At 45.3% G+C, this 22,324-nt stretch overlaps 1 protein-coding gene across 2 annotated transcripts in view; it reads right to left on the bottom strand.

The window, feature by feature from the left end:
- CMBL (carboxymethylenebutenolidase homolog) overlaps positions 1 to 22,324 on the bottom strand; it is a 716,939-nt gene that overhangs the window by 452,662 nt on the left and 241,953 nt on the right. The window lies entirely within an intron of this gene.

Below are 22,324 nucleotides of genomic sequence, written 5' to 3'. Positions count from 1 at the left end.
AAGGAACACCACGAGGTGTTCGTAAGTTCCGATTGATACCAGCGCCATTTTGGGCGGGGCCGGCTCAGTCCGGAAGCAGCATCAGGGGGAAATGTTTCCCATTACTGGCAGTTTGGACCAGAGTCCTTTTCGGCAGTTCTAGAATTCATGCTAACAGAAGGAGTGGCAATGTCATGTTTGTTTCGTTGGCGATCAAGGCAGCCGTCCCTTACCGGAAGCCTGCAAAGGCCGAAGGTTCCGCCGGGGACCTTTGTAGGATCTTCAAGGCTGCGGAGATGCTGTCGGAGATGGGGGCTCGTGCTCCAGGGGGCAAATGTTCGAGTTATATTGCTGGTCAAAGTTACTCTAGTGGCCGGGGCCCGCCTTCCAGCGGACCCAGACGCCATTTTGAGGCCCTACAGGGGCCACTCTCGTCGAGTTTGCAAGAGTGGGAGAGATCCTTCGGAGTGAAAGGAAGAGGTCCCTGTTGTGTGAAAGCGGGACGTTCAGCTGGGGTGCAGCTGTGATGCCCCCACCCGGGGGGGGGGGCGAGGGAGACTCGTCCGCATCGTCTCCTTCTCCCGGTGCACTCCATGCCGCTCCTTTTCATCGCCCCGCATGAAGGTCTCTCCACATCCGGTGTTCCCCAGGTCCTGTGCTCAGTGCTGTGGGAGTATGGCCACCTGTGGCGCGCATTCGGCGTGGCACGAGTATCAGTGCAGTCATTGCAGGTTCGGTGTTCCGAAAATATGGCCACCATTGCACGTTCGGTGCTGCGCAAGTACTGGGGTGCCACCATGGTGTGTTCGGTGCTGTGGAAGTATTGGCACCATCGCCTGACTGGGGGTGTTCGGCATTGGGCCGGGGGCTGGGAGACCTCCTATCGGTGGAGGTGGGAGAGGCTCGTCCGCGTCGCCTCTCCCTCCCAGCCCAACTTGGACAAATTGTTGTGGAGGCACGTGCAGGACATCCCGCCGTCCAGAGCTGCTGCGGCTGTTACGGAAGGGAAAAGGAAGAGGTGCCTCGTTCTTCTCTGGACATGTGGCGGGACTACTTAAGTCTATCCAGGCCCGTTGCGGCTGGCCGAGGAGACATGTGGCGGGACTACCTACAACTGCCCGGGCTGCTGGCTCCTGCCTCTCCTCCGGCTCCCCCATACGTTAAGATTTCCTGACCAAGAGTTGGCGGCCGGGCCCGCCTTATATGGGTTGCCGTTGGTTGGGCGTAGCCGTGACCCTGCCCTACTTTGGAAGGTTCCAGAATGGGGGGGGGGCGAATGTTCTGTTTGACTTTCATTTTCTACAGTTTACCGTTATTATTCCTTGTTTGTTGTGCTAAATTAAAAGTTCAAGTTCATTAATGGTCTACGGATTTTGTTTTACCATTTCTTTCTTTCCAGGTCGCTTTTATGCTAAGTTTCTGCTAACAGAGGTTGAGTAACACGGAAACACGTGTAGAGGGATGACGCAGATTTGTACATTACATACACACAAACTCAGACGGGGGACAGTACAAGTACGACATACAAAGACCCAAGACGAATATAAAACAGTTATTGGTCGTAATTATCTCTTTCCGTCTGCGAATTTGAAACGAGGCTGGGTTCCCGTCTTGACGTTGCCCGACCTAGGAGAACTTGAGCATGCCGCTGAAATTGTCCTGGCGAAATCTGTGCCATCGGGCATAATCAAACGTGGTGGTTCTGTCTGGTCTGTCTATGTAAGTCGGGTTCTTCTTTGTCTCGCGCTTTTTCTCGTACTGCCGGTCTGTCGTTCCTGTCGGCCCTTTGCCTTTACTCACGCTCAGTAGAGTCGGGCATTGGGCTTTCCAGTGTCCGACATACCTACAAAAAGCGCATTGGTCTGGCCCTAAGTCTGGTCGTCTTTTGCATAGTGTCGGGGGATAAGTTGTGGGTAGCGGTGTCCTGGGGTTGTCCTGTCGGTATATTTCTCTACTTGGTTTGTCCTCGTCTTTTCTCTGTCGTTGCATAGCCTCTCTGCGCCACATACCGAGACTGTCGAGCATAATTGGCGTTGTCTTATTATTTCGAAGGGCTATTTCTAACGTTTCTATTTTATCAAGGTCAAAGGATCCTGCCAGTGGCCACTGTTTGTCTTGACTCTCTTCGGTATACCTGTGCCACAATTTATTATAGGCTATGGTGACTAATCCATAGTTTATGAACATGTCCTTATTAGGGGTGCCTTCTAGTGGAGCTATATGGTCCACCTCTAATACACGGTCCGGGCTAAACAGGCTATTAATCAGTGGGGAGAAGACAGACATGACGGCTCGTAACGAGGGACTAAAAAGTCAGCACTGCCTATCTTATCACTAGGTGCAAAGACTGGACAGAATATTTCTATTCAACGTTGTTTGCAGGCAGTGAATACCTCATGGATCAAAAATAACAAAAAGACCAATAAATAACAATGGGGAGAATGAGTAGGTCCGCAAAGATCTGCGTTACCTACCCTTTTCACTATCTGCAAAAAGGGTGGTCTCTTCCCTGTTTGCAGACAGGGAATCTCCAGGAAACAATAGTTTTGCGAACAACAGTTCAGTTTCAAGTAATTATTGAGTGGGGGAGAAAAAATAAGCACGGCTGCTGCCCTACCTATCCTCCACTGCTTGCAAAGAGAGAGAGCCCGTTGTTTCTCCGTTTGTAGACAGTGAATCTCCAAATAAATAAAGAGCAATACTAGTATTTTTTTAAACGATCAAACAATCAAGCAATCATTTCGCAACTTGTCGTGATTACACGACCTTACCCGGACCATGCGTACAGTTTCTTGTCTTCCGAATCCAGCGCCCGATCGTCCTCTTTTTCTCGTATTTCTCACGGCACTCCTGATGGTCCCCAGTCAGGACCGTAGATCACTCGAGAGAGGTCTGTTCGGAACTAGTGAAGTTCGGATGATCGGCTGCCAGACGAGGGTCTATTGGGCAAGAGCTCTCCCGATCGTTGCAGTCGTTCACTCTGTCGTCGGGACCTCTCCCACTGGATCCACGAGTCGCTGATGGGCCCCACGCTTGGGACGCCAATTGTTGAAAATAATTGGGGGGCACTACCAACCAGAATATAAGATCCTTAAGTATTGCCCGGCGGTGTCGCCTCTTGAACCCACAAAAAAGTTAAACTATTGAAGAGGCAGGCGCTGGAGTCTGGAAGGCAGGAAACAAGGTTTTTATTCTCTCCGGAGGAGAACACAACAAAACCGGCAGAAGGTATCGTTCTGAGGTGCTCTAGATACATTTCTGAGGCCTGGCCTCTTATACGCTGTTTTATGACTTTATTGTAGATTACACATTCATGTTAAAGCTTTGATGTATGGAAAAGACATTCCCGGAACTCCCCTTTGGGCCCGTTCCCACACACATTTACAGTTGAAGTCCCCACCCTAGTCACAACAGGTGATGAGTATCACGCAGCTGGATATTCCGCCGATTCACGGAATGTGGGGGGTTGGATCGGATCTCATGGAGTGGGGGCTTTGATCAACCCGGGGATCCTTTGATGGGGGAAACTTTCTATTGTACGGGGAGGGGCAAGGAATGGTATCGGCAGAGCTGGGTGTCGGCCTGGGAACGGGGAAGACAAAACGGGCACACGGGGAAGAAGGGGGTTTGCATCTAAGGGCCGGAGATCATGAAAGGGAAGCAGGGGGGTGTCGCGCTGGGAACAGGATGAGGGCCTGGGGCAGAGCAGCGCCGAAGAGGGGTTTATGACTCAAGGCAGGTGCAAGCAGGGGGTGGTCAGCGTGCAGGCTTAGTGAAGGCGAAGGGCTATGTCAGGGGCCAGCGGCATGCAAAAGGGTTCGTTCTGATCGGGGCATCTTAAAAAAATGGCGGGCGCGCACGACAAAAGTGTGGCATCAGGGGAAGAGGCAAGATGGCGCAGATAATGTTCACCAAAACGTACTAATTTTCAACACTCCGAAACTCCCACATCCTCACTGATGGAGCTAATCTTGTTAATGCAGAAAGCACTCCAGGGAATCCTGGAAGTATCCCTCTCAAATAACGGAGTGTTAAAAGCACAGAATCATCACTTAAAGAAAATTGAAGATGAACTCGGAGAAATAAAGAGCCATTTACCAAGTAGGGTGATGTCAACAGATTCAGCCCAACCAACGGAGGAAAACGTCAGGTTAGTACTGGAAGAAGAAAGTGTGATATCTCTGGAAACCCAAACGAATTCCGTAGAACATATAGCAAAGGACTCAGCAATCACTATGGACAACGTGTATATTTCAAGAAGACCAATGCTGATAAAAAGTTGTAGAGGGTATACCACAATCGGGCCAAGGTACAGGACAGGAAGAACCAGGCAAAAGAAAATAGCAGGATTAAGGAAAGAGAAAGAAACAAGGAAGGGGAGGAAGAAGTCAGGACTAAAAGCAACAGCCCCAACATTGATAACACATAGACCTGCCCAGGCAAAGGCAAAACCTCCTATGCGCCTTAAAACCCCGAGAGTGTCAAGGAAAAAGAAGACGCATCGGGAGGCAATAGAGATCCCTCCCCCCACCCGCATGATAAGCCAAAGATCAAGGCCAAGGGAGGAGCGGTCTATTAATCAAAGGACGATAAGACCACAGATACATGGTGAATCCAATAGGAGAAACAAAGGTCGGAGAGGAGGAAGAACAAGTATCAACCAAGGGAATGAAATAAATAAGAATCTATGTGAGAGTGCAGATAACAAATGGTTATTCCTGGATCTGATAACAGCAGGGAGGAAAAGGAAGTTGACAAGAGTCACAAACCCCCCGAATAGAGCACAGATTCTAGCCGCATTTGCAAAATGCGGCAGCCTGAGAGGGATCGGTACTAAAGATCTTCAGCAGCTTGGTTTAGAAGAAAACAAGCAGGGAAAGGAAATAACAAAAATCACCCTATATTCCGACCTGGTAAAAAGGGCAATCCTGAAAGCCTCAAATGAAATAACGCAACAGGGAATAAGGATTATCCCCGAGTGTGAGACAAAAACTGCGAAAGAAACTAACTTTTTAAAACAGCATGCGGGGCTCCAGAAGAGACAAGTGACCGTCTACAAAGAATCAAAAGGCGACCGAAGCGCGCTGAATATTGTAATCGATAACTCAGGCAATGACTCTTCATGGGGTAACTGGTCGTTATATAACACCCCCGAGGGGGAAAGCATTGAAAGAAATACCATGGATACAGAGGATGAAGGCGGTATGAGCGACGTCGAATAGCATGGAGGGGGCTCGCAAGAACTAGGTCTCTTATCTTGGAATGTAAACGGGCTAGGCAATGATCAAAAATGGGAATATATAAAGGAAACCATAACTAAGGTAGACATTGCCTGCTTACAAGAGACCTGGTTATGCGACGATACCCCAACTCTGGTCGGTTATGCCCAGATTAATCATCCTGCCATAAAGAAAAATCGCGGGAGGCCGTCTGGGGGCCTGTTGACATTGGTATCAACAAAAGTAATGAGGGAAATAAAACTGTTGAAGACAAAATGCAAATGGGTCCAAGCAAGTAGGATCGAACTCCTGACGGTGGATCAAAATTATAAAATGTTGATTTTATTAAACGTATACATGCAGTGGGAAAATGGGGAGGAGTATGTAAGGGAAATGAGACTTTTTAAAAAGGATATAGACATTATTCTAGAAAATTATCCCGTAGACACAGTAATGATATTGGGGGACTTCAACCACAAACTGAACCCAAAAAAGGCAGACATTTGGAACAGGGAACAGTTAGAGGCATACGGTATAAACCCAGCAAGGTTCCCAGCTGGGGAAATAACGAGACAAGACCGTGACTTAACAAATATCCTAGGAGGCAGGGGCTTCCATTGTGTAAACGGAAGAACTGAGACTGATACACCGGCGGGAAAAACATTTATTCCAGGGCAACAGAAGTGCCCAATTGACTATATTTTTTTACAGGCTTGGAACTTCCACCAGATTAGGCACTTCAAGGTAGATCAGAAAGAGGTGAGCGACCACAAAACCCTACACATAGTAATAGCGGGGGGCAGGAAATTACAGCGAGAAACAGTGTCTAATCAGGAGGTTGAGTATCCTAAACGAGTGACGACACGTTTAACAGAGGAATTCGTAGAAAAACTGAAGGCCACGCAAATAAAAATGGCCCCCGAAAACTATGAGAATAAAAAACTGGAATGGTTTATGGTAAAACTAGAAGAACTAGTTCAATGCCTGGCGATAAAATTAAAAGGGGATAAGCCGATAAGGGCAAAACAATCAAACCGTGGTAAAGGGTTCTCGGTGGAGTGCCAAAATAAAAAAAGGGAGATAAGAGCTGAACAAAGGAAACAAAAAAAGAAGTTTACACAAGAGAGATATGATTACCTAACTAAGCTGAAAAAAGAATTCAAGCAAATGGTACTTGAAGCAAAAAGGTCACACAAAGAAAAATGCTGGCTAGAACTCTTAATTGCCATAGAGAATAAAAATCTAAGGCAATTCTGGCAGCTAGTAAAGGCAGCAGCTGGATCATCAGAGGGCGAATTAAGCTGTGTGGTGAGTGAGGCAGCATGGGATTCCTATATAAGAGAATTGTATGGGGTGAGGGGACTGTGGAAAAGTAAATTTTGCCATGTTCTGTGTCCCTACGCCTCATCCATCATATGTTATGTGTGCATGATCAATATGCATATGTTATTCCCCATTTCTGATTAAAGACGCAATTACAGTTGTGTCCACCTCTAGTATGTTAGTTTCCAGTCCTCGTGAATACTACGAATATCAGGCCTATGTAAATAATGTTGCCACATTTCTCAGTGTGCACGTTATTCCATTATAAAGTCTCCGTTTCTAGGCCTCAAAAGGGCCCGGACCACAGATTCAGCTCCTGTTTTCTGAAAGCCTCGCTGAGGAGCGATACAGCCCCCACCTGTATCCTCGACCCTTCACTTACTTCCTGCCTTGCAGTGCCCGGTGCACCCCGGCTCTGCCTCTGAGTCTGCCAAAAGTATGTTATAGTTCCAGCTATCAGTTCAGTCCTCCTCCTCTGCATTCCTAAGCTACTGAACTGCATCAATAGTTTCCGTCATTGTCTAGCCTTCTCGTCTCCATGTTAGAGAAATACTGTATTTAATGGTCATTTAATATTCTTCACGCACTACATGTAGAATAATGCATGGTCCAGTCTTAGAATCAAGTTAGCTTTTCCCCTCATGACTTCTAGTTTATATCAACGTGTTCCCTAAACATTAGATACCAGATAGGGTTTAGGTACATGTCGCTCCGACCCTCCAGACTCTAGTCTCTGCTCCTAGCCCAGAGTTCGTAGCCCCCAGCTTCTCCTAGTAACACGTCATTGCTAGTTTCCGCGCACCATTAGGTTAGAGGTCCCGGCTCCTTAGGTAGCCCCCTCCTATGTGTCCGCCCATTCAGGACATATTCTGTTACGTTTTTGCATCACATGTCTAAGTAAACTCCCAGTTACACCCCTTATTTCTGTTATCTCTCGCGACTGCTACGCGTCACGCCTTCTACTCCACCTACTGTTACGCCTACTGCAATGTAATGCTATGTGTTTGCGCTATGTATATAAGTCAATGTTTTGTTATTGAATGTTAGCGCGCTCATCCCAGACCAAGCCCCGGCAGCTGCTGGGCCCCAGTTGTCCTGCTGGGCCCTGTCATTCTGTTCCTATGCAGGTTGTCCTGATCCTGTCCTTATGCTGTAATAAACCTGCAGAAACTCCTACTACCTCGAATCTTGACTCTTATTTATTGAGCTATCTGTTATACTATAAGTCTAGTCAAAAATAGGGTATTATTTATTTATTTACCACATAATGGCGCCCGAACAGGGACTTGCCCTTTCCCCATGCGTCGGTGAAGCCACGCCGACCCCCTGACCCTCTGCAGTCGTGACGGAACCATACTGGCCAAGTGCAGATATTTCTGCTTCAAGTATCCCTCAGGCCCACGGAGGAGACGGAGGAGGCGGTCCAGCATCCGAACGAGACGGTGGAGGAACGCGGCGAGTCCCGACCAGAGCCCAAGCCGAGAGTCCAAGGTCCGAGGTATCCGGAGGCCCACCCGTAACTGAAGTCCGAAGTCCGAAGTCCGTCGTAGTCCAGTCCCGTTCGAGGCCTTCCGTTCCGTGCTGCCCGGTGAGTACCATTGCTGGGGTAGTGTCTAGACAGGGTCAGTCTAAATTGACTCCTGGTCCGTGGGTTGGTGGTACCCAAGCCCACAAACGAAGTGTTCACCTAGGTGGATACGGGTCTTGATGCGTTCCTTTATGGGACCGGTATGTTCCGTACTGTTACAGCAGTGCATCCAGTAACTCTAGTCTGTTCCGTTCTCGAGAATTCTGTTCTGTTTTCAGTATTTTCAGGTAGTATTCTGTTCGAACTGTTATTTATAATATTGTTTAATGTATTTCCAATGTCGTGGTATGCCTGAATTGTTTTCCCAATTGTTATTGTTTTTCGTGTATTGTATTGTGTTCCGATTCAAGTTTAGAATGCCGCTCTTTTCCAAGTTACGTCAGTTAAAAACTAGAAAGGGTCTGCTGGAAGCAGCAGTTCCTGTTCCGCCTAGGGACAGTCCAGGTCACTTTATGTATCAGAAACATGGCATAAGCGCCATATTGTATCTAGATTTATGGGTAGAGTATACCAAACAGTTAGAAGAAAAGTATAGATGGCCCGTATCGGGTACATGGGATGCCGAATGTATCATGCGAGTAGAAGAAGCATTATGGAAAAAGAAAGCCAGACAGTCACAGAAAGATGCCATCGAGTTATGGCGTAAGGAAGCGCATAGAAGAACGGAAAAGGAAGTCAGAAAGTCAGAGTTAAGTAGAGAATCCCAAGAACGAGCCCAAGAAAGAGAATTAATCGAGATAGGTGAACAAGTCAAAGTCGAACAGTCAGACAGACAGAGGCATGCCCTTATTAAGGGTATGTATCCTCTCCTTGCCGAAGGCTTGCCAAAAGCGACCCCAGAGGCACCCAGTAATTTCCCGCCACCATTAGTTCCGACCAAGCTACGTCACAAACCGACCGCAGCTGATATTTTTATTTCGTCCTATTTGGACGACACAGTTCCAGAATATGCCAATCCAGTTCGCGCTCCACCTGTCCCTGTAAATCAGGCACTTCCCGTTTCTCCAGACACCGGAGTACCTGTTACGGTACCCCCGGGTCAGCCTGTCATACAAGTTCAGCCCACGTTACAATTACCGACCCTGCAAGCACGAAGAATGTCAGTCGACGATTCCAGTCTAGGGGCCGCAGGAGGAGGTCCTCCTCAAACCCCACCGCCACACAAGCGTCTATCAGCACTCGAATTACATGCCCAAGCATCACAGCGTACTCCTAAAAGTAATAAGTCTGTTACAGAAATCAGACAAGCCCTTGCCGAATGTGTCTATGACACAGTCCCAGGCGAGTATAATATGGTTTTATATTCCGTACGCGTAAGAAGGGTGACCGAGTATCTAGTCACCTTACCGAATATGAAAGAAGATCTAGACAGAATATATCGTTTCATCCGTACAGGGGATGATCCAGAAAGTATTGGCGAGATTATGTCTCAAAGGAAAGCCGAGATTCAGCTCATGATATTAAAGTTCCTGATCAATTGTCTAATAAGAGAACAAGATTATCCGTCTAAAGATCCCGCCGAAATGAGAATCTTAACAAGGTGGAGTGATAATATAGCCGAGGGTAAGCACAAGACCATTAGTGCCATGGAAAGTATGTACAAGAAAATTCGTAAAGAAATAATAAGGTTACACGAACAGCGTAAAGCAGCACAAGTAAGCGAGAAAGAAAGTATCTCTGATCCTGAAGAGGAAGATGAGAATCCCGCCAGAATAGCGTATGTAGGAAAATCCAGATTTCCAGATCGCCATTTACGTCTAGAACCCAAGTCTATTTTTCAACATCTAGCACCAGAACAAAGCTCTTTAGAACAAGTATTTCAAGCTACCGATCACATTCTGAAATCACGAGTCGGTTATAGCGAATTAAGTACCATGCACGAACAAGAACTAGCCCGATCAGCAGTCCGATGGATTACTGATTCTACCACTTTTCCAGACGAAATAGTGGCACAAATGTTTCTGAAACTGCCCCCAGCCGAGCAACGACTGGTGGGTATGTATATGATCCAGCACCTCATTACCCTGTATGAGGGTCAACATTCTGATCCAGGCCCGTTACATGATATCCTGAACGAGTTACTCCAGTACAGATGGAGAGGTCTAGGTACCGATTTAATAAGTGTCATTCTAGAACAGCGCCACAAGTATAGAACGTTCCTGAACCCGCATTTTGTTCATGTCTCACCCCCAGAAAGTAAACCATTCTACATAGACAGACAGAATCCGCTACGAGAAGTCCACCCAGTCCAAGGGGCGGGTGGCGTAATGCAACGAGTGTTTGTATACACTCCGATATCAAAGATGGAACTTCTTGAAATGAAGAAATTAATCCCCTGTCATGACAAAGATCCAGCGGGGTTCCATAGAGAATTAAAAGACATGCTCCGTATGGGAGAATACACTTACCCTGATATCATTAAAATGTTAAAGGTCCTGTTACCCGCAGGGGTGTATGAAAAGTTAAAGGAAAAAGAATGGGAGGTGGGAGAGAAAAAGATCGATTGGGCAGCTCTAGAAGCTGAAGACAAGGCACGAGTACCAGGTACCGGTCTTGGAGATAAATGTAAAGAATTACCAGAATTATTGATTCAAGTTTTACCCAGATTATTGACAACTAGGAAAGAAGACTGGGATGCAATCTCAGCCTGTAAACAGAAACAAGATGAGGATATTAGTGATTTTTATTCTAGATTTGAGAAATGTTTCAGTATTAATAGTGGTCTCAAGACAAGTAGTGAGTCATACCCTCACCTTTTCGTTACCAAATTAGTCGAGAATTCAAGTCCACAAATTAAAAACCGAGTTTTGAAAGTCGAAAGCACCTGGCAAGCAAATACTCCGTCCCAGATGCTCCAGATGCTCCAGTACCACCAGAATAGAATCAGAGAAGAGCAAGAACACGAAAGAAAACGTATGAAAGACACGAAAATGAAAGTGCTAGTTGCACAATCTATTCCTCAAGACAGTCAGAAGAGAGGTCCGAATCAAGCCAGTCATCCTGCAGCTCCCGTTAAAGGGAACTGCAACTATTGTAAACAGCCAGGTCATTTTATAAACGAGTGTGCAGTTCTGAAACACAACATAGCTACTGGTAAGACTAAAGAAAGACCACGTCCGCCAAGACAAGAACAAGTTTCACAGACTCCTCAGTCACAGAATGCACAACAGACGGTTACAGCACCGCAGCCTATTGCTGCAACACAGCACGTTACATCGCAGATGTACCAGTATGCACAGTCCGAGTATCCAGAGTACCAGTCATATTCATGAAACAGCCTAGAGAAGGAGGTAGGCTTGCCTCTCATCGAGATACCTGTAGATCAAGAAGGTCCCTATGTTCACAGTCAAGTATTAGGGAAAGACAGAAAGTTTTTGATCGATACAGGGGCAAGTAGGACCACAATTAGTCATGCCGAAGTTCCAGGGGCTCCGCTCTCAGGCTCAAGAAATGTTTCCCTTGGATTTTCAGGAAAACCCATAGTTAATGAAATATCTAAGCCAGTTACTCTAGAAGTAGGTCCATTGTCCCGTACTACTGATCTGTTACTTACTAAGTCATGTCCAGAAAATCTATTAGGCATTAAGACACTGAAAGAATTAGGTGCAGTTATTTGCTGTTCCCCAGAGGGAATACGTCTGTTCCTACGTGACTTTAAGGGTCACTATGTATTACGAGATTTTGATTCAAGATTGTCTAATGTTCCGCAGCATTTATGGGCGCAAGGTCCAACTGATGTAGGTTACATGCAAATCACACCCTATCGTGTGACTCTCAAACCAGGTGTAGTGTTACCACGAATCAGGCAGTACAGATTGCCACCTGAGGCTGTAGCAGCCTTATCCAAAATTATTGACGAGCTCATGGCTCAAGGAGTAGTTGTAGAAACTGACTCCAATGTTTGTAATTCTCCGATCATTCCAGTCATGAAACGTACTGATCCAAATGCACCCCCAGTATATCGATTAGTGATTGATTTACGAGAGCTTAACAAATGTATTATTCCTCAGTACCCAGTTGTTCCAGACATTTCTTCCCTGTTAACAGCCATTGATTCCGAAGCCATGTTTTTCACTGTTATTGACCTCAAGAATGCATTTTTTAGTGTTCCAATTCATCCAGATAGCCAGTTTCTTTTCGGATTCTGTTTAAATGGAAGGAGCTATATGTTTACACGCGCTCCTCAAGGTTTCACAGAAAGCCCTAGTATTTACAGTCAAGCACTCAAGAGACAACTAGACAACATTCACATGCCAACTGACACTGCCCTGCTCCAGTATGTCGATGATCTACTGATCACAGCCCGTTCTGAACGTGACTGCGAGCGAGCATCACTTACAGTTCTGTATTTTCTAGCCGAGATGGGGCACAAGGTGTCACCTTCGAAGCTTCAATTCTGTGTCCAGCAAGTGGTATACTTAGGACACTTGCTGTCCAAGAGGGGTAGGCAGTTGACACCCGACCGTATCCAGTTAATAGCGAGTCTTCCCCAGCCAAGAACCCAGAAGGAGGTACGTGCCTTCATCGGCCTTACTTCTTATTGTAGACAATGGATTCCCCAGTATGCATTTCTAGCCAAGCCACTGATACAGTTAACGACACAGGAGGCAGCCGTATCGACTGTCCTCCCTTGGACATCTGACCATACACTTAGTTTCAACGAGTTAAAGAAAGCCCTATGTCAAGCTCCAGTTCTAGCTACACCGAACTACAGTAAGCCTTTTACACTTTTCGTTACTGAACGCGAAGGTACAGCATTATCTGTCCTCACACAAGATCAAGCAGGTCAATACAAGCCCTGTGCTTATTTTTCGAGCACATTAGATCCAGTCGCCCAGGCGTTGCCTGCGTGCCTCAAGTCAGTTGCAGCCACAGCACTAGCTATCAGACAAAGTGATTCTATAGTTTTAGGACATTCCCTGACAGTACAAGTTCCACATTCAGTAGAAGTTCTTTTAAACCGAACACAAACTCAGCACTTGACAATTGCACGTTTAACAGGTTATGAATTGACACTGTTCCAGCCACACATAGAAATTAGACGCTGCAACGTCCTGAATCCTGCTACACTGTTACCATCAGTTAGTTCAAATCCAGACACACATGATTGTGTGGAAGTAGTTAACATTACGACAAAGCCAAGACAAGACCTGACAGACATTCCGTTACCAGATCCTGACCTGACACTTTATGTGGATGGTTCATGTATGAGAACTAGTACAGGAGAACTAGTCGCCGCGTATGCAGTGACTACTGACACTGAAGTTATTGAAACACACCGTATTGATACTCTGTCCGCTCAAGCAGCAGAGCTAGTTGCTCTGACACAAGCCTGTATACATGCCAAGAACCTGAAGGTTAATGTTTACACAGATTCACGTTACGCATTCGGAGTTGTACACGACTTCGGAGTGCTCTGGCAGGAGAGAGGTTTTATGACTTCTCATGGAACCAAGATTCAGCATGGTCTCCTTATTCAAGCCCTGTTAGATGCCATACATTTACCGACATCTATTGCTATCATGAAGTGCAAAGCACATACTAAAGTTACTGACATTATTTCCCAAGGTAATGATTTAGCAGACCGCACAGCCAAGCTTACAGCACAGACTCCAGACATTCCAGTCAATCTGACACATACTCCAGATCCGATTACATGCATGACAGTTAAGGACCCTACACAAGATGTCATAGATATCCAGTCACATGCTACTCCCGATGAAATCAAGAAATGGTCTGTACAAGGAGGGGTCCAGACAGATCAAGGATGGTTAACGAAGGGTAGAGCCACATGGTTTCTCCCCGATTCTATGGTTCAAGTCATTATCAATACCGCACATAGTCCAGCACATTTAGGAGAAAAAGCTATGTTAGACAGTATCCAGACCATTTGGTTCAACAAGCATTTACGAGCTGCAGCCAAGCAGAAAGTCCGTACCTGTATGATATGTTGTCAGTTTAATCCAGGTAAAAGTGTTCCGGTGGAACAAGGTGGTTTCCAGCCCCCTGACCACCCTTTTGAGGTCCTCCAGATGGATTATATTCAAATGGAGCGATGTCGAGGTTTCAAGTATGTCCTTGTAGTTGTATGCGCCTTGTCCAGATGGACAGAAGCATATCCAGTCCCAGATTACACAGCCGCGACCACTGCCAAGCAGTTGGTTCGTGAATTCTTCCCTAGATATGGACTCCCTAGAGTCGTATATTCTGATAACGGCCAGCCATTCTCATCTGAACTCATGAGACACGTTTCCCTGTTGTTAGGGTACCAGTGGAAGTTCCATTGTGTACGCCATCCAGAAGCAGCTGGACTAGTCGAAAGGCATAATCAGACTCTGAAAATCCGTATAGCAAAAGTATGTAAAGACAAGGGTGTGGATTGGTTAGTAGCTTTGCCAGTCGCTCTGTTTTACATGCGTATGGTCGCACATTCCAGATCAGGTCTGTCCCCGTATGAGGTCGTTTTCGGCCGCCCCCCTAACATGTGGGGTACTCCTAGACCCCGAAGTATTACCGATGTTTCATGTAATATGTTGACAGATTACCTAGCTTCCTTGATGTCTGCCCTCAACTCATGTCGTTCACAGGTTGCCGCCGCATTTCCAGACAATACTGAGGTGGCACCGCACGAGATCGTTCCAGGCTCCCTAGTGATGATCAGAAATTTTGACAGATCAAGTCCGCTGGAACCACGTTGGAAGGAGCCACGTCAGGTCCTCTTGACCACCCGAACTGCCGTCAAGTTGGAAGGCAGGAAGGGGTGGGTCCACCTTTCTCATGTAAAACTTTTCAAAGGACCAAAACCAGTCTTTAAAAACATTCCCAAGAACATTTCCCAGGATTCGAAGGATTGCCAGAACATTGTTTTAAAGGACTGTCCCGCACAAGACATTGTTACATTCCCTCCCTTGTTAGAGAAAACTCCGCAACAGGAGTATAAGTTAAAGCTCAGGTCTAATAAGTCAGCCAGTTTGATTGTATAAGTCCTCCCCTAGGTGAAACGGTTAGACTGTTTCTGACATGTATAAAATAGACCCCCATAGTGAGAGAGTCAGTCAAAGCTCAATCAAATATATCGTTTTTCTGAGTTTCGTATTATTCATCAGCATAATGATTTCCTGCACCAGCTATGCTTTCTATCTGTGTTTTTCAGTTCCTCATGTAAATATGTCTGCTCATGCTACAGTAGAGCACACGTTTAGTGATCTGCCTCCTCACGAATATGCATACCGCCTCGCTATGCGTAATAACACATTTATCCGTATGTTACATTATTCACACCAGACCAGCAATGCCACTAATTGTTGGGTGTGTGGTCGACTCCCCCCTTTCCAGACACCGAAGGGAGTTCTGCCACTCTTTCCTTATCCATTCTCACACAATGGTTCGTGTGGAGCATGGTCCACGTTAACGTCATCCTCAACAGATATGTCTTTTCTTAACAGTACATGTTTCCCAGACAAGCAAGGTTTCCCCCACAGAACAGGTTTAGATTTAGAAAATGAAGTATATAATTTAGGAAATTATACGTCGAATTTCATGGTTCTGAATGTTCAGTCTGATACTACTCCAGACTCACCCGCTATTTCAGTACTACCAGTCAAAGGCGAATTATGTGTCCGTAGTTATGGTTCTGTACATATAGGTCATAGTGAATGTACTACTGTTATCCAGTATAGTGACAGTGGGAAATCTATTTTCAAAGCTTCACGTCATTCTTATTTTATTTGTGGTCAAACTGCATATGTCCGTCTGCCCCTCGATTGGGAGGGAACCTGTTACATTGCTTTCCTACTGCCACCTGTTTTTTTAGCCCCACCTGACTATCATAGGAATTCTTTCTTAGTACATACTAGACACAAGAGAAATCTCCCGATTGTCGATTATACTGAAACTGCCGCAGAGCAATTCATTGATATAGATAAAGGTGTTTTCCCTTATTTAGGTACAGTTGTAAATAGTAAGCTTATTCGTAGGTTAACAAGAACCCTTGAAGCAGTAGTAGATGAGACTGCCTCCGCTCTAGGTAACTTAACTGAAGAGCAATCCTTTATGAGAATTGTCGTTTTACAGAATCGTCTCGTCCTTGACGTCATACTGGCCGATAGGGGCGGGGCCTGTAGAATTCTCGGATCCAGTTGTTGTATTTTCATTCCAAATAACGCGCCGTCTGTTTATTCAGCTATAACCAGACTCCATAAAATTGCCCATCTGTTACACCAAGATCCAGGCACCTGGACATGGTCCGGTTGGTTCTGGAATATAATTTCCGCATGGGGATGGAAAGTCCTGTCCTTCTTAGGTATTGCAGTAGCGATCATATTTAGCTGCTGCCTCTGTATACAATGTGGCCCTGCGATTTGCAGCATGTGTGCTACCTCTTGTATTCCTAGTCCCAAGCCCCGTTCTAAATCTCGTTCCAAGACAATTCGAGACGAGCAAATGGTACTGTATGAAATGATAGACGGTATCATGAATATTGATGTTTCCTGATGGAAACGTAGTGACAAGGAGGGAATGTGGAAAAGTAAATTTTGCCATGTTCTGTGTCCCTACGCCTCATCCATCATATGTTATGTGTGCATGATCAATATGCATATGTTATTCCCCATTTCTGATTAAAGACGCAATTACAGTTGTGTCCACCTCTAGTATGTTAGTTTCCAGTCCTCGTGAATACTACGAATATCAGGCCTATGTAAATAATGTTGCCACATTTCTCAGTGTGCACGTTATTCCATTATAAAGTCTCCGTTTCTAGGCCTCAAAAGGGCCCGGACCACAGATTCAGCTCCTGTTTTCTGAAAGCCTCGCTGAGGAGCGATACAGCCCCCACCTGTATCCTCGACCCTTCACTTACTTCCTGCCTTGCAGTGCCCGGTGCACCCCGGCTCTGCCTCTGAGTCTGCCAAAAGTATGTTATAGTTCCAGCTATCAGTTCAGTCCTCCTCCTCTGCATTCCTAAGCTACTGAACTGCATCAATAGTTTCCGTCATTGTCTAGCCTTCTCGTCTCCATGTTAGAGAAATACTGTATTTAATGGTCATTTAATATTCTTCACGCACTACATGTAGAATAATGCATGGTCCAGTCTTAGAATCAAGTTAGCTTTTCCCCTCATGACTTCTAGTTTATATCAACGTGTTCCCTAAACATTAGATACCAGATAGGGTTTAGGTACATGTCGCTCCGACCCTCCAGACTCTAGTCTCTGCTCCTAGCCCAGAGTTCGTAGCCCCCAGCTTCTCCTAGTAACACGTCATTGCTAGTTTCCGCGCACCATTAGGTTAGAGGTCCCGGCTCCTTAGGTAGCCCCCTCCTATGTGTCCGCCCATTCAGGACATATTCTGTTACGTTTTTGCATCACATGTCTAAGTAAACTCCCAGTTACACCCCTTATTTCTGTTATCTCTCGCGACTGCTACGCGTCACGCCTTCTACTCCACCTACTGTTACGCCTACTGCAATGTAATGCTATGTGTTTGCGCTATGTATATAAGTCAATGTTTTGTTATTGAATGTTAGCGCGCTCATCCCAGACCAAGCCCCGGCAGCTGCTGGGCCCCAGTTGTCCTGCTGGGCCCTGTCATTCTGTTCCTATGCAGGTTGTCCTGATCCTGTCCTTATGCTGTAATAAACCTGCAGAAACTCCTACTACCTCGAATCTTGACTCTTATTTATTGAGCTATCTGTTATACTATAAGTCTAGTCAAAAATAGGGTATTATTTATTTATTTACCACAGGACCCAGAGAGGAGATGGTGGCCAAAACTTGGCAAGGAATCTCAGAAGATCTTCTAGTTAACTTTAATGAAGAACAAGTCGAGCACACAATAAAAGATCTTAAGTTGCAATAATTTTGAAGACCGAGGTCAAATGGTGGGCAAGATTCCTTGCAAAGATGTTCCAGGTAGTGCTATAAGAAGGAGTAATACCCCCAACCTGGAAAGGGGCCATAATCAGGCCGATCCATAAAAAGGGGAGCAAAGATGCGCCAAAAAATTATCGGCTGATTAATCTCCTAGATATTGGAGAAAAAGTATTCGCTAAGATTGTCCTAAAACAACTGAATACATGGGTAGAGGCGCACCAAATAATCCCCATAGAACAGGGCGGTTTTAGACCGGGCCACTCGACAATAGACCACGGGTTTGCCCTATGGGCGATGGCGAGGAAGTCGACGGAACAAAATGGCAAGCTATGCTGTTGTTTCGTCGACTTCAAAGCAGCCTTTGACTCTGTGGATCGAGTTAGCCTATGGGATACATTAAAGAGGCTAAACATCCCAAAAGACCTTCTCACTATAATAACAGAACTCCATAGGGAAAATTGGGGGCAAGTAATTAAAGACACTGGGGGCTCCCTAACTCCCAAAATACCCATCGCCAACGGGCTAAGACAGGGTTGTGTGCTGGCCCCCCAGTTATTTTCGATTTTTCTGTCAGATCTTCCGGCACACCTTGAGGTGGAGGGTAGTGCCAGCCCCAAAATGGACGGAAACAAGATACCCTGCCTATTGTACGCGGATGACCTGGTGATAGTAGACCAGACCGAGAGAGGCCTCCAAAGGAAGCTAAATGCTTTCAATACCTACTGTGCCAACAAATTCTTAACCATCAATCTGGACAAAACAAAAACCCTATGCTTTGGGAAAAAGCCAAGCAGATTTAGTTGGTTCATAGGGGACCTCAAACTAGAGTCAGTAGATGAGTACCGATATTTGGGTATCTGGTTCGACAGGGCCTTAAACTGGTCTACCCACCTGGAAACGCAAAAAGCAAAGGCACTCTCCTCCATATGCGGCCTAAAAAGGTTCAATGGGGACTATGGCGAGAAGTCACACCGACCATTACTCAGAGCCTTTGACGCAATGATCCCCCCGCAAGCTTTATATGGCGCAGAGATCCTTTATTTGAGCGGTAAGGGATCTTGGGACATGATAGAGGGAAACTGCATAAAAAGGCTCCTATCTCTTCCTCAATCTGCAATGATACAAGCCATCAGAACTGAATTAGGTACAAAGTCTTGGGTGACACTAACCCAGATGGCCGTGATCAGATTCTGGAAGAGACTAGACGACCCCGAAAGTAAAAAAGTAGCATATTGGTGTCGCAAAGAAATTCAGAAAAGCGAGTTAAAATGGGCAAAGTCCAGTAGGGAAAAATTGAAGGGAATCTGCAACGCACTTGAGATCGATTTGGATTTGAGTTCATATCAAATACTTATCTCTAAAGGCGATCTGAAGCAAAGGGGGAAAGAAGTCTCGAAATCAATTGATTTAGGTTACCTAACTAAGAAAAAATCTGTGGCACATATGCTAAATGCGTGGCCCCAGGAAAACTGGTTCCCATATCTCGATAGATTACCCAATCGTGGCCTCAGGCAAGAGATACTGAGGCTTCGAATTGGTATCAACCCATGGGTAACAAACAGAGACCTCAATATAAGAATGCTAGATGAGGAAGGTCACTGTAGGTGTAACTTGGGAACCAAGGGTGACCTGATGCATTTCCTGTTAGACTGTGCGGTACTCTTAGAATATAGGAAAAGGTGGCTGCGCCCAGTATTTCTAAAATATGAGGTAAAAACAAGGTTTCAGGCGGCCAGCCTCCTATCTGAAATCCCATACTTGGATATTGTAATAGCCCTCGGGAAGTTCTTAAAGGAGGCCCTGGGTGCGCTGAGGGCCAAAGAATAACTTGCATTACTGTACTTTTATCTTAGCGGAAGGGATTCTTGGAGTGATAAGAATGTGTATAGGTTTTAACATTTGTATATATTTTTTGTATTTTTGATAATGGTGTGTACGAAATTTTAATGGACATGTTTTTAAAAATAATAAGTGTACGATTTTATGACGCATACTCCACTCGGCGTTTTACTCACTGTATTGTTTAAAGACTAAGGTCATAATAAACATATATTTTGACTTGACTTGACTTGAGTGCCTTGGAAGATTCCTTAAAGTTACATTAATAAAAATAGGTCCCGAACTTGCGGAGTCATCTCAATGATTGGATCCTGTAACAAGCATTAGCAAAGACAATAGGTTTTGCCCCTCCAAATCTATTGGTTTCTTCAATGTTTTATTAAGACATGTTGCACAGCAGTGAAAGGGCGAGATTTTGATCGATACCTTATATCTATTGATCCAAACCTCGATCTGGTCGACTGAACCTTTGTTGCCTGTCTAGGAGGAAAACAGTACACCCATCTGCAAGTTAGTTCACCCAATAAAGGACTCTACTCCCAAAGACCACAGACAACTTCTAACTTTCAAAAGTTTATTGTAAAGAAATGATAAGCTGCAAATACAGACATCTCAGAATGAGATTCACGAGATACACAGGTCCAATTACATACATGTGCTCTCGAAAAGCCCTTAGACGAGCAACAGAAATCACTAACACAAGTTCTAAAAATAGTAAAGCTATCAGCATAGACGCATATCTCTCCTTCATTTAGGTTGGAGGAAAACAAACACAGGTTAGGCGTCCCTACCCTGTTCTAGATGGTATCCCTACTTAACCAAATCCCAACCTAATAAAGGTGTCAGCAGTGAATGACCCCCAAGGGAAGTCACTCACTCTAAGTCTCTTGGTGAAAACCTAAAGTTCTCCAGTCATGACCCCTCACTGCCTACCCATCCGCTCTCTAAAGGTCCTCAGGTATCTGCTCTAACTCCACCCAGGGGTGCTGTCCCTAATACAAAACAGTCAACAACATTTGAGACGCCCCTTGCGAAACGCCTCTCACGTGGTGCAACTTCAGGCTTTTTCCATGATGCTTTGTATTGGGCCTCAGACGTTAGAGTTGACCTTGCTTCTCAGGCTCTTCTCCGGCCCGCTGATACCCCTTAAACATTCCAGAACCCTCCTCCATGTCTGGGCCGTCTACTGAACAGACCTCTATTCATTCATTTATAATTGGATCCCCCCTTTCCTGTTGCAGACAGATATCTGCCGCCAAGAACCCAACTCTCATAGACTTCTAAAAAGGCTTGCAACATTTCTCAGCCCAGACATGTACGTGTAAATCAATGCTAAAACATTTCAGGCCTACAATATTTCTCCTAATGATTTATAGCATTCAACTTCTTCATTTAATTAAAGCATGTTAATACTCTTATTCTATTATTCAGTAAACATTTTATAAATCCTGGCCCATTAATGAAATGACCAAAAACGTTAATATAATCTGTGTCGTGAAAAGAACCATCTTCCCTTTCAGCTCCAGCTCTGGCCCTGAGGCCTACCACGTTCTGCGTTCAACCACCTACCATCTTACATGTTAACAGCTACACGACATAGATTAAGAAATAATCACGTCTAATAAAATCATATAATGTCACACATTTCTGTATTAGTTCCACTTCTATTAAATCTCTACATTAGCTATACATTTTTGATATATTTGCAGATACTATTAGCACTCATGGCATTTCTCTTCATGATTTGTGCTTACTACAGGTAAGTGTGATGTACTCATACATTTAAATCAGTTTGCGCTCTCTCAGTTCCCCCCTTTGATGACCTCTCGGGGTCATCACTAACATTTAAACTGCAGTTATGGGTAGCATTCTCTGCGCTTCCAGAGCTCTCAGGCTCCTGTACTGATTATCTTGTATGGCAGCCAATCTCTGCAGCTGCTCTCTGTGGGCCCTTTCTGACCTTCTTGCTCTGTACCATTTGAATACCCTCACCAATCCCCACAATATTATCCCACAGATCAATATTATGATGATAGGCTTTAGGATATACCAAACAAAGCTTTTGCCTAAGGTGGAAAACCACCCTCCAACTGTACTCATTCCGTGGCCCACCTTTTCCCAGACATTTTCTCTACTCAAGTCTTCGATCTCCTTGTGAATATTAGTTATGTTCTTAATAACTTTCTCAAGGGGCTTCGAATTGTCTGGAATGTAAGTGCAACATTCCTGGACCTTCAAAGCCTTACAGACTCCGCCCTCTTTTGCTAGTAGGACATCTAATGCAAGACGATTTTGAAGAACCATAGCCCTTATCGATTGCATCTCTCCTTCTACCAGCATTAAGGACTGAGCAGTGCTGGCAGACAACCTGCCGACAACTGTTGCCAGTCGTCTAATTTTAACATCATTAAGGATTATTCCCAAAAGAGGGAACATAGCTCCAAAGACATCTCCAACCATTTCAGCATCACCTACATCTCTCCTTCCCCTCGATGATGTCTGACC

The sequence above is a fragment of the Lissotriton helveticus genome, chromosome 4_1, assembly GCF_964261635.1.
Source record: "Lissotriton helveticus chromosome 4_1, aLisHel1.1, whole genome shotgun sequence".
Taxonomy (NCBI): Eukaryota; Metazoa; Chordata; class Amphibia; order Caudata; family Salamandridae; genus Lissotriton; species Lissotriton helveticus.
Note: the sequence above shows the minus strand (reverse complement) of the source record. Positions and strands in the feature narration are given on the sequence as shown.